Raw genomic sequence first — 13,819 nt, 5'->3', positions numbered from 1 at the left:
CAGAAAATGAATTTTAATGATCTTCTTATGAACCTTGGGCTGTTCGGTTGTGAAGGATCCCTAAATGTTTTTCTGAATCAAAATAAAACAGTGGACAGTATGATTAGTTTTGGCGCACCATAATGGGAATGGTATTATGAGAAATCAGAATGTTGTAGGAATTAAAGCATGGAGAAAACCGTATAGTATGCATGTGGAACTTAGTAAAAATTATGGAATATGGTGCTGTATGAATTTAATAAAAAAAAAAAAAAAATTATACGAAGGCAGAAAACGTTTCTCTTAAGAAAAGTTCAAAACCGATTCTGTTTTGGGATGTATTACGTTGGAAAATATATATATTAGGAAGTCAGAATGTAGTAGGAAAAGAAATAAGGTAAAACAGTTTGGAAATTAAGGATAAAAGAAACATAAATGTGTGAAGTGTTTGGAAATTCCCATAGAATAGGATTCTGACTTGTATACTTATGTTTAGGTGCGCAATATTCTTGAAACGTTGGGCTTATACACTGCTGTTTGGTTAGTACTTAAAAGCACCAAGGTATGTGTAGGCGGTATTACCTTCTGTGACTATTGGCTAGTGTATGGAATTGTGATGTGTTGCTCACATTTGTTCTATGTATGTTACGACGATGATAAGCCAATGGTAAGAATATGAAAGTATACATGCATTTTACATCATAATACATTTTTCTGTTGGGTGCGATTGCATAACATGGCATGTATACTTGATTCATGACATCTTGAATATATATATATTTGTATTGAGGACATGTGACTGAGCATGCATCATATAGGCATGCCTGGTACCAGGAGAGGGGACACTTGGCTTCAGTCCGCATAGGTTCCACAGTGGGATTCACCTTCATGGGAGCCATTAGGAATACCCACTGTGATGCTACGCGCACGACGGTGCTATGAGCGTAAAGGAAAAAAGGGCGTTATATACGCGTTATGATATATGATGAAAAGTATTAAATGTTTGAAGTGACTATTTATGATTTTGTGCCTAGTTAATATTGTTGCATTATGGTTTTGTTGCCACACTATTGGGTTTATTCTCACCCCTTTGGGGCTGCAATTTTTAAATTGCAGGAGAACGTAAAAGCATTTGAGGACTTGGATGTTGAACTCTGTTATATTTTTGTTGCTGTCATGGATTTATTCACTGTTGACTGTTTTAAGCTTGGGATGACTGTATTATGTGGTACTTGATGATTTTTGGATGACTGTAAAACTATGATTTATTTCTGCTTTAAGTCTTCTACGAACAGCGGCTATTTTAAGAAAATCTGAAAATGTTTTGCGAAAAGGAATTATTTTTAAATGCTGAATTTTAACAGTTTACGGTCAACTTATGAGTTACGTTTCAAGGGGCGAATGACCTCCGATTTACTATTATTTTATATGCACGCGAAGCCCCAAGCGTCTACATTCAGATTTCGCTAACTGTACAAAAATATTTTGAAAAATCGATTTTATATTAATATTTAAAGGAATACGGTTTTCTAAAAATTTTAACCATTTTATCAGCAACACATTTTAAGTCCTTCCCATAAAAATTTTTCTTAGATTCAGCTTTCCACAACAACTTCTCAAAGATCTTTTCTTAGAAAAAGTTTTCATCCGTTTCCACAACTCGAATAACGATTAGCAAACGACTCTCTTGGATGCATACAGGAGAGGGTGTTACAGGGACCGTATCTCATTTTGGATCGGATTGGTGAATCAGCGTATCGCTTGGCGCTACCGCCTAATTTGTCAGGGATCCATGATGTATTCCATGTGTCGCAACTGAGGAGATATCTCTCCGATCCATCTCATGTGTTACAGCCGGAAGAAATAGAGTTAAGGGAAAATCTGACGTACCAGGTCCAGCCGTTCCAGATCCTGGAGAGATCTGTTAAGCAACTTCGTTCAAAAGAGATTCCGTTGGTGAAAGTGCTGTGGAACAACAAATCGGCAGCTGAAGCTACATGGGAGCGTGAAGACGACATTCAGGAACGTTATCCCGAATTGTTTAATTAGTAAGTAATCTAATTTTGCGGACAAAATTCCAATTTGGTGGGGAGAGTGTAACATCCCACGTAATTAGGAAAATACACAAAAGACCGTAAGGATAAGAATGCACGTGTGGAAAAAATTAAATTTGATATATATATATATATATATGTAATGTTTGTTGGCCTTCGAAATTATTGAGAACTAGCCTAGGATTAAAACTAAGTAGGAGATTATTGAATTATAGTACTAAGAGAGGATTTATTTTAGACTTATGAAGCTTTAATTCTAAGGTATAAGAATGTATAAATCATACCATAAGAAATAAAATATGAATTTTAACTACAAGAATTAAATAGGGCTTTGGAATGCATGATTTTATTGGGTTAACTATTGTGTTAGTATCAAATTGGGCTGGGATACTCCTATTCCCCCACAAATCTGTGTGGGCCGAGTTTTAAGACCCTAGGAGGTTCTCATGTAATCAGCCCAATTTCACTTCATTTTGTCCAAATTCTATCTTAGCCTAGTCATCCCACAAGGTCACTCTTTATTGGTTGGCTATCACACATGGCAACCAACTCACACCTCTTATCTCCTTGTACGATGCGCTGTTTTGGGCAGAGGAGCAAGCTGATAACTTGTTTGGGTGGACAATCAAAATTCAGCTTTATGTCAATCTTAGTTAGCCTAATTTCTAACACCACTCAGCCTTAACACCTGCGCCCAATAAGGGAAGGGGAATGCAGTGTGCATGTATTGCCATTGGCTGGAAAATTCTGAACTTACCTTCACCCCTTCATGCGCTGAAGTGAGAAGAATGGCTTGGGCATTTGTGGTTTATTTCTTCTTTAAATTGGCACTTAAGACTTCACCCCTCCCATCTCTCATGCGCTGATTTGGTAGGAAAGGAGCTAGATCAAACCTTTAATTTGAGTTTCGGGACACTCAACTGTACCACCCTCTTTCTCTACCACAAAATTACACAACTTTCCTCCTACTTCAACACAAATTAGTTGTCATCACTATCTACTATTTTCATTCCTTCTCACACTTCAAAACCGAAGCATATGTACAGAGGGAACTCAAGAAATTATTTCACTTTTTCCTTGTATCCTAACTGAAAACCGAGGACCTCTTTAGAGTGATACCAAAAATTTAATCACACGTTGTCCCTGCCTTCTTCATTCGACGGTGCACCATTTGTTCCAAGAGGTAACACATTGTTTTGTCTTGTTGTTACTTATGTGTGGCAACCTCTGTCACCTTCTTTAAAGGAGATATTCGTTCATAAACTAACTCAAGTTAATTTCCCTCTCCCTATTGTATCCGCACGACCACTGTTTGAAGAGTGGGGCTGGCTATTTCGTGAATCATTAAGGGCTGAAGTGTTGTCCATTTGGTCTCCTTAGTGCGCTAGTGAAAGGTAAGCACAAAATTTTGAACCTCCATCTCTGTCTTCTGTTCAGGCCGAGAAGCATGTATAGGGAGTGGTTTCTTATGTAATTTATTTTCTCTAGATTCCGCCATAATGAACCCCCAGATCTTAGTTGAAAGCATGAAAGCTTAGAATTAATTTCAGAACTTGGTAATGATCTTAAAGTTAAATGATGGGGCTGTTGATGATGGCTTGGTGTTCCTTTAAATTTTTTTGAAGCAAAATAATTTGGACAGCATGCCTAGGTCCCTTGTAGCGATCCTTGAATGAATTCGTGAGCTTTGGAAGAAATCATCCTTGATGCTTTGTTGAGATGGAATCGATTCTGCCTTGATAAAACTTGTTATAAACTAAGCTTTATTTAACTTATATATGCAGCATGTTGTTTAGTTTCCCTTCACACACTCCATGTGTTGTTAAGCTAAATATTTGAATAAACGTTATGAGCCTTGTATGATGAAACCGATTCTGTTTTGGACCAGCCTTATTGTGTGCTAAACTCCATCTAAGATTATGTAGACAGCAGAATGATAAGCTTCCTTTTTCGCATCTCTGAGTATAGAAATAGGAAATTGTATGAATAAAAATCTTGAGTAACTTCTATGTCAAAATCGATTCTGCCATGCTTAGGAACCTTGAGAAACCCTCACTGTTAAACGTTGGGAAGACTGTTTTGAAAGTCAGAATATCTTAGGAAAATAACATTGTTGGCCGAATGGATACATGAACCTTTAGGCTTGGAGAATTATTGGTAATTAATAGAGAAGGCTGAAACGTATTCTGATTTTGTTGCAATGTATATTAGGTGCGCAAAAGCCGTAAATTTTGGATTATACGCTGCTGTCTGGTACATTTAATTGTGACGTACGAGGTATGTGTAGGCGGTATTACCTTCTGTGACTATTGGCTAGTGTATGGAATTGTGATGTGTTGCTCACATTTGTTCTATGTATGTTATGATGATGATGAGCCAATGGTAAGAATATGAAAGGATGATATGATATATGCATGCATTTTACATCATAATACATTTTTCTGTTGGGTGCGATTGCATAACATGGCATGTATACTTGATTAATGACATCTTGAAAATATATATATTTGTATTGAGGACATGTGACTGAGCATGCATCATATAGGCATGCCTGGTACCAGGAGAGGGGACACTTGGCTTCAGTCCGCATAGGTTCCACAGTGGGATTCACCTTCATGGGAGCCATTAGGAATACCCACTGTGATGCTATGCGCACGACGGTGCTATGAGCGTAAAGGAAAAAGGGCGTTATATACGCGTTATGATATATGATGAAAAGGATTAGATGTTTGAAGTGACTATTTATGATTTTGTGCCTAGTTAATACTGTTGCATTTGGTTTTGTTGCCACACTACTGGGTTTATTCTCACCCCTTTGGGGCTGCAATATTTTAAATTGCAGGAGAACGTAAAAGCATTTGAGGACTTGGATGTTGAACTCGGTTATATTTTTGTTGCTGTCTGGATTTATTCTCTGTTGACTGTTTTAAGCTTGGGATGACTGTATTATGTGGTACTTGATGATTTTTGGATGACTGTAAAACTATGATTTATTTCTGCTTTAAGTCTTCTACGAACAGCGGCTATTTTAAGAACATCTGAAAATGTCTTGCGAAAAGGAATTATTTTTAATGCTGAATTTTAACAGTTTACGGTCAACTTATGAGTTACGTTTCAAGGGGCGAATGACCTCCGATTTACTATTATTTTATATGCACGCGAAGCCCCAAGCGTCTACATTCAGATTTCGCTAACTGTACAAAAATATTTTGAAAAATCGATTTTATATTAATATTTAAAGGCATACGGTTTTCTAAAAATGTTAACCATTTTATCAGCAACACATTTTAAGTCCTTCCCATCAAAAAATTTCTTAGATTCAGCTTTCCACAACAACTTCTCAAAGATCTTTTCTTAGAAAAAGTTTTCATTCGTTCCCACAACTCGAATAACGATTAGCAAACGACTCTCTTGGATGCATACAGGAGAGGGTGTTACACCATTGAATATTGAATATTGATTTATTAGCCATGAATATGGTTGGCTAAGTTTTACTTTTATTGTAGTTAGGGTCACGAACCCTATGTGAACCCTTGTTACGATGGATTGATTTATGGTTTTTCGTTTATATAATTATCTTTATCTTTACCTTGTGCGTATTTTATATCTTCTTTGTTAGACTTGATCAATCTAATAGTTGAGGATAGTTTGAGGTTTAGAACCCTAGATAGGAATATTGGAGTTTTCATCTTGAAATGGGGTAAAGTAACAATTCATATGCGTACTAGGAATAGACGTATGTTAATTGCAGATGTTTGAATTATCGTGTTCATTGCTTAATTTTCATGAGGGGTTACTAAGGGATTAGGATTCCGACTGAGGTTAAAGGGTTAAATTGCCAAGGGATTTGAATTTAACTAATAAATTCTAGATGATAATTATCTGAGTATTTATATAAATAAGTATTTTTAAATCAGTCCAAAGTAATAAGTGGGGATCATAAGGTGAGTGCGCTCTGGCTACAATTCTTTCTCTCAATTACAAAAATTCATCTTTGTTCTTATTCTTTTTATTCAATACAAAAATTACAAAAACAAGCCTTATTTTCAGTTCTCGATTTCACACAAATCGACAATATTTGTCAAAACCAATTGAACTCATCCATTCTTGAAAAGAATTATTAATTGATATTCGACCCAATCCCTGTGGAGACGATACTCTACTTATCATTATATTACTTGTGCGATCGGTATACTTGCCGGAGAGCGTCAAGTTGATTTTGGTTTTAAGATTGGATATTTATTTTTATTTTTGAATTTTTGTAATATTTGGAGCAAGTGCTACTAATCTCTTTTCTAAGTTTTATGCGAGGTAAAGAGCCTGAGTTTCCACTTGATTTTGTGATCACAAAAACAGAGAAGAAAAACAGAAAATTTGCTCGGAAGAAGCTTGCATTCAACGAGTTAGATATTCTGATAGAAGAAGATAAAATGGCAAACAACAATGATGCTGACAATCCACTCATGGACACTATTCTGACTCCATTATTCAACAGACCCAATGCGAGCATTGTTCATCCTGAAGTGGGCAACAATCATTGGGAGCTCAAGTCCGATAATATTCGACTGGTGGAGAGAGAGCAGTTTGGTGGAGAGGATGATGAAGACCCTCATAGATTCATAAACAGATTCCTGATGATCTGTGATTCTACAAAACATCCTCAAGTGTCTAATCATGTAGTTCGGCTGAGACTATTTCCTTTTGCTCTTAAAGGAAAGGCTCTTAGTTGGTTGGAAAGGCAGCCTGCAGCAAGCATCTCAACCTGGGATGATTTATCATAGAAGTTCTTTGCTCAGTTCTTCTCGATGGAGAAGTATAACCAGATGGTGAATGATATCACCAATTTCACTCAATAAGAGGGTGAATCAATATGTGAAGCATGGAACCGGTTCAAGGACTTGATGAGAAGGTGTCCTCAGTATAACTTGACTGCTGGTAGTCAGGTTAGAATCTTTTTCAATGGTTGCAAACCTGAGATTCGGATGGTGCTAAATGGTGCAGTAGTTGGTCGGGTGAAATTGGAAATTGAACCTAGAGTGAAATTAATGACAAAATGAGGTTGTGGTGATGTAGGATTCAAATTGGCACCTAAAATGACATTGGGGTAGTCTTAGAATGCTTAAGAAAAATAGAAAGAAAATAAAGAAAAATAATTTGCATTTTTACACTAATATGGTCGAACCTCACTTGTAGGGGGAGGAAAAAATGTCATTTTGTGACTTTGGTGGATTCACCGTATATTAATGATCCGTATATGATTAATGTAGGTTGCCTCCCGTCGATTTGAACCTTGAATCGTGTGCTCGGTTGGTTGCCCTTGGTTCCGGACCAAAAGGGATTGAGGTAAGTCTTTTGGAACCATGCATATGTACTTGATGATTGCATGTGTTGGTGAATGGAAAATTAATTGGAAATGTTCTCCGTGTTGGTATTTCTGTTTGTGTCCCTAGCTCGGGAAATATATTACGTTGGAGCTGTGGGAGAGGATTATACAGGTAACCTCTTGGTACTGGGGTTTGATCCCCGTGTGTGTTCCACCATTCCCGTTGAGGGTGATGGTAGGAAATGTATGTAAATAATATAGGATAACATGTTCATGCATATTGTATGTGTGTTGGTACATAGGATGTACCGTGTCTCTGGCCAGTAGATTGTTTGCCTTCGGGCGTTACGGACTTCCGCTGGATAAGTCTCCGAGAAGGAGTTCCAGTTGACCTGGGGGCGTGGTGTGTGATCCGGATAGGAGCACACTAGGAAGTCTCAGATGGATATGGATGAAGGGTGCCTTGGTCGATGTTCTGGGAACACGCCTTGGTTTGAAACTCGTAGGCTTATATGCCGAGCTAATAGGTTGGACGTTGCGTGGTTTTGGCATTGACCATTCCAGCTTCGTCGTATTTTGTATCCCTATGCTCCCCTATTTCACTAAATCCCTTTCTTTATCCCGTTTTCAGATGTTATGTTGTATTATTTATATGCATCGAAGTGAGCCATTGGGCGGAGTATTCTACAGAACCTCTAGGTTATTGAGATATATTCGTATATCTCACCCCGCTTTAGGGGCTTTATTTCAGGAGGTAGCAGTGGTGTTGGAGCGACGAGCAAGAAGCCCGTAGGATGATTTGGACGTAGGACTTTTACATATTTTGCATTTTGGCGGCCATTGGGCCTAGGCTAGACTTAGGGCATGAACATTGCATATGGATTTAGGATGATGTATATTGTCATATTTGTTCATGCCATCTTTTGCATAAGTCTAGTTGCATATGTATTATGTTTCATTTTGAGGTTTGTTTATTTATGATGTATTTGGAGACTTTATGGTTTATGATGTAAATTGGAGAATTGTAATTCTTACATTTGAATCTTGTGTAATATTGAAGCATATGTAATATGATGAAAGGGCAATAGGCCTATTTTAGGATTATGATTATGTGTATGTTTAAATAATGCATGCAGATAGATCTAGGTGATTGAAATATGTTAAGCTTTAATAATGTAAGTAATGTGATATGAATTGAGTAATTGGATATAACTGTGAAGGATTGTAAGAGCACCAAGACATTGCTGGTCCTTGTGTGCCACCCAATGATTTATTAGGTACAATTGAGGTTGAAGAACACATTTGTAAAATTGGGATTTATTGGAAAAATAAAGAAAACTCTGGCGAATTTTCTAGAAATTGGCAGAATTTAGGTAAACTTTGGGAGAACATATCTCCCTCCAAAGAGGTCGGATAGGGATTTTTCATACACTGTTTTGAAGCTTGAGATTTCATCTATCTCGTGTCAAAATTTGAGGGAATTCTGGGTTGGAAGCCGACCTGTAGAATACAGAGAGAACGGACTGCCCATGTTGCCACTGCACATGTGGCAGATCTGGTGAGTGATTGGGAAAATTATTCTCGCTTCTTTTCTTGGTCAAATTAGGTGTATGATATGTATAATTGAGGATTTAGGTGTCTAGTTTGTTTTATAAAAATTTGAGAGCAAGTGGTTGCGTGGATTGTCCAGAATAATTGATTGAGTGAAGGCTGTTTGGAGCTGTTTTGGGGTTGGGTGGCAGAATTGCTTGTCCAACTTCAAACGCCAATATCCAGAGAAAACGAGAACTTTATGACTCGTGTGATAGCTTCCTAGAAAGGTAATTAAGTCTAGAATAACATACTAAAAGATGGGAGGCTTGTAGAATGCGGTTTGTCCGCAGATATTTAAAGACCGAACCATGTTCGGATAGGTAGAAAACGTAAAAGTGAGATTTTAGCTAAGTGGGTTTATGGGAACCCCTTAGTGACTTGAGAGATGTAATATGTGTTACAGAAATAGTTTAAATAATAATTTCGCAAAGAGTTTACAGTTACGGTCACAACTTTTATTTATTACGCTTTTTATTGTTTTAAATGCTCGCGTAATAAACGGAAAAAAGTTTACTCGCATTTTTTATAAATGAATTGTTGTGTTTGTAACTGCGCTTAATATCAAAATTAATGTTAACAATACCGGTGTACAACGGGTTGTTACAGTTGGTATATGTAGTGTAATTAATGATTAATCAATGTTAATTAATTCGTATGACTTTCGAAATTATAACCGTTGCATGCATGATAAACCTTTGGTTTACCATGATTTTAGGCTAAATTATATGAGAAATATGTAGTAGATTGCATGGAATTCAAGATTTTACAACATATAAATAATGAGATAAGAATTTGAGCTAACATTTTGAGTTTCTTTGCGTTTTGAAGATAAAACCACACTTATTGGTGCTAAAAAGTGATGAAGAAATCATGACAAAGAGTTGTAGCTCAATATGGACCAAAAGAAGCCAAAATAATACAAGTCAAGGGCCAGAATAGCACGCTCAAGCGTAGAAATGGACGCTCGAGCGTGTTTAAGCAGGAAAAATAGCTAAATTGAGCAATCCAGGACGCTCAAGCGCCCATTAGCGCACTCAAGCGCCCAAACCTGCAAGATTTCACCTTCGAGGAGCACGCTCGAGCGCCTAGTTGGCCGCTCGAGCTCGTCCAGCCAGGCAGAATTCCCAAATTGAGGCACAGAAGCGCGCTCAAGTGGCCCGTAGTGCGCTTGAGCGCCCAAATACGAACACAATCAGCCCAAGATTTGATTTGATTTGCCAATTGATACAGATTTGTAATATTTGGAATGAAAGTGGAAACAAATCAATCTTGATATATTAATTGATAGAGATTCATGGGAGATTGGATGGAGAATTAAAAAGATATGGCTTCAATGGTTATAAATAAAGAGCTGAGGGTCAACCTATTGACGAATCCAGAGCATTACACAGAGACTTGAAGGAGGAATCCTGTTGCGGAGCGTTGGAGCGCTGAGGAACCAAGTGAACATCACACCAATGGAGGCTTGGGGTTCTCTTTTCTTTACTATTGTTTTTCAATTCAGTATTCTAGGCTAGAATTTTATGTAGTTAGGGGTAGATGGAACCCAATTGACTCTTTATGTTTATGAATTAAATTGTCTCTGGATAGACATAGGGCAATTGTGCAATCTTTAAATTCTTGATCTTAATGCATGTTTTCTTGGGGAATAATAGGGGAACTAGAGTTCTTTCGAGATCACATAGATTTAGGGTAACGAGGAATTGAGCCTTGATTAACTTAGAAAGAATTGATTGGCATTATATTAAGAAAGGATTCTTAACAATTTAATTCATAGCATATAGAGGAAATTGGGGGAAGTTGAAACTCTAACTACGCTTGTTTTTATTCTTTAATCAATCATCATCTTTTCCAATTGTCTTTTTAATTCTGAATTTTTAAATTGCATGTTATTGCTTGTTTCAATTTCAATTCTCTCAAATCTAATTCTTGATTGTCCAACTAAACTTCGATTAGCGAACTAGTGTTTGAAAATCCGATCCTCGTGGGAACGATCTCGTACTCCGGTACAACTTGCCGAGTCGCAACAAGTTTTTGGCGCCGTTGCCGGGGATTAGACCCTTCAACATTAGAAGTAACTAATTACTGGTTAGATTGGACGTTTTAATTTTCTACACTTTAAAAATTCTGCAAAAACATTTTCTGCATTAAAATTCCGCATCAATTTTCTGCATATTTAGCATTCATGAATTTTTTGCATTCTTTTTCTGTTTTTTTTTTTTGTTTTTGCATTTTTCTGTTTTTCTGCACACCTTTTAATCTTAGGTTATGCGAGGTACTCTTAACCCACGAATCATTCAGTTTGATCCTGAGATAGAAAAGATAGAAAGAAAACTCAAAAAAAGTGCAAAGGAAAGAAAAACGAAAGAAGCAAAAGAAGCCTCAAGTTCAACGGAACCGAAGGAAGAAATTATGGCTGACAACAACGCGATTCAGAATCCTCCCAGAACTTTTGGGGATTACATGACTCCAGCTCGAGTGCCGCAAACAACAAGTATTGTTAGACCAACCGTGGATGCTAACAACTTCTAACTCAAGCCAGCACTGCTGCAACTGATTCAAAAAGATCAGTTCGCTGGAGGAAGCACAGAAGACCCCTACATTCATCTTGATAACTTCCTACTCTACTGTGATACTTTAAAGATGAATGGAGTCTCATGTGACGCCATCTTGCTCAGACTATTTCCATGCTCACTGAAGGATGAAGCAAGGGCTGGGCTGCAGTCACTGCCTGAAGGAAGCATCACCAACTGGGACGACTTAGCGATGAAGTTCTTAGCCAGATTCTTCCCAGCTTCAAAGATGGCAAGGCTCAAATCAGATATCACTAAATTTGAACAAAAAGAAAGTGAATCCTTGTATGAGGCATGGGAAAGGTTTAAAGGACTACTCTGAAAGTATCCTCAACATGGCATTGAAGCTTGGGAGAAAGGACGAATTTTCTTCCAAGGAATGACGTCAAGCACAAGAACCTTGGTGAATGCCGCAGCAGGAGGATCGTTGAAAACAAAAACCCCAGAGGAAGCATTGGAATTGTTGGAATCTTTAGCTTCTCAGGAGTATGAAAATGCTCCAGCACTATAAAGGAGAGCGGGAATCATGAAGCTGGATGGCTATGATGCAATATTGGCTCAGAATGAACAAATACTTCAAATTAATAAGAAACAACAAGCACAAGTACATGCTCTTACAAAGCAATTTAATCTTTCTCAAGTTTCTTCTGTTAGTAATTCTCAAATAACTTGTAGTATTTGTGCAGGTGCTCATGCAACTGAAGATTGTGACTACACGAGGACACCTGAAAACGCTGAAGTCAACAGAATCTGGTATGATCAAAAGAACCAGAATAATCCGGGGAGGAACCAATATGGGAATAACTATAATTAAGGGTGGAAAAATCCTAACAAACACCCTAGGTTTAGTTACAATTCAAACCATCAGTTGAACCCTTTTCTGCCACTGCAACAATAACCCCCACCTCAAGGCAACACTTCAGAGTGGGAGAAAGCTTTTGCGCAGCTGTCCAAAACCACCTCGGACTATATTCAGAATGCAAATGCCTTTAGAGATGAAACAAGAGCTTCATTCCGGAATCAAGAAGCTTCTATCCGGAACCTTGAAACTCAAATTGGCTAGCTGTCAAGACAGTTTGTGGAAAGAACCCAGGGCACCTTCTCAAGTAACACAGGTACCAACCCAAATACACAATGTGGAAAAGTTATCAGAAGCGGGATCGTGATCCAACCTGTGGAAAAGTCGTCAGTTGAGAAGAAGAAAGAAGTTAAACCTGTAGCTGAAAAGGAGAAAGAAAAAGATGCAGGAGAAGCCAAAAAGAGCAGTCCAGAAAAGAAGCTGTTCAAATGGGAGAAAAAGAAAGCTTTAGACAGGCAACCAAAATCGGCAGAACTGTCTCCCTATGCACGAGTTTCATACCCTCAGCGGTTGAAACAAGAAATCCATAAACAACAATACACCAAATTTCTAGATATCTTCAAAAAGCTGCAAGTGAACATTCTTTTCGCAGAAGCCCTGGAAAGCATGTCGAACTATGCAAAATTCATAAAGGACCTTCTATCAAAGAAGCGCAAGCTGAAGAAGTGCGAAACATTGGCCTTAACTAAGGAATGCAGTGCAATCATCCAAAAGAAACTTCCTCCCAAGCTGAAAGATCTGGGCAACTTCAGTATTCCTATAGCCATAGGAAATATTGAAGTGGGAAAAACATTATGTGATTTGGGAGCAAGTATAAATCGGATGCCACTTTCCATGTCTAGAGCCCTTGGAATCAAAGAGCTAAAGCCAACTACAGTTTTTCTCCAGTTAGCTGATAGATAGATCAGACGATCAGACGGGGTAATTGAGGATGTTTTAGTTAAAATTGACAAATTTATCTTCCTTGCAGATTTTGTAATTCTGAATATGGAAGAAGATGCTGAGATTCCTCTACTGCTGGGGAGGCCATTCCTAGCCACCGCAAGAGCAATGATCGATGTGGAGCAAGAAAAACTGATGCTGAGGATGAACGAAGAGACATACACCATTGATGTCTTCGAGTCAATGAAACATCTGTCAGATGGAGAATATTGTTTCATGGTTGATATAATACAAGAAGCAGTTGATGACATGATGGAAGAGGAGAGTTCCCCACTCGAGTTAGAGCAAATCAACGAAGAAACTGAACTTGCTGATAAAGGAAAAGAACCAGTGGAGGAAGAACTAGAAATAAAGAAAGATGACTTCCCTCTTGGAGCACCAAAGGTAGAGCTTAAGGAGTTACCTCCAAATATGAAATATGCTTTCCTTGGTGACAACAACACTTATCCAGTCATCATCAGCGTCAAACTGACAACCATGGAAGAAGAAAAGCTTC

General features: G+C 37.9%; 2 non-coding genes across 2 annotated transcripts; both read right to left on the bottom strand.

The window, feature by feature from the left end:
* Window positions 1-6,854: 6,854 nt before the first annotated feature.
* On the bottom strand, window positions 6,855-6,960 carry LOC133286347 (small nucleolar RNA R71). Its single transcript, XR_009748112.1, has one exon. It is a non-coding gene; the product is annotated as a small nucleolar RNA R71 (small nucleolar RNA).
* A 4,797-nt stretch (window positions 6,961-11,757) lies between these two features.
* Window positions 11,758-11,864, bottom strand: LOC133286340 (small nucleolar RNA R71). The gene has a single exon (XR_009748111.1). It is a non-coding gene; the product is annotated as a small nucleolar RNA R71 (small nucleolar RNA).
* Window positions 11,865-13,819: the final 1,955 nt, after the last annotated feature.

Source organism: Gastrolobium bilobum, unplaced genomic scaffold, assembly GCF_033153095.1.
Source record: "Gastrolobium bilobum isolate Gb01-03AN ecotype WA unplaced genomic scaffold, APGP_CSIRO_Gbil_v1 utg117561, whole genome shotgun sequence".
NCBI lineage: Eukaryota > Viridiplantae > Streptophyta > Magnoliopsida > Fabales > Fabaceae > Gastrolobium > Gastrolobium bilobum.
This window is presented reverse-complemented; position numbering and strand designations above follow the sequence as displayed.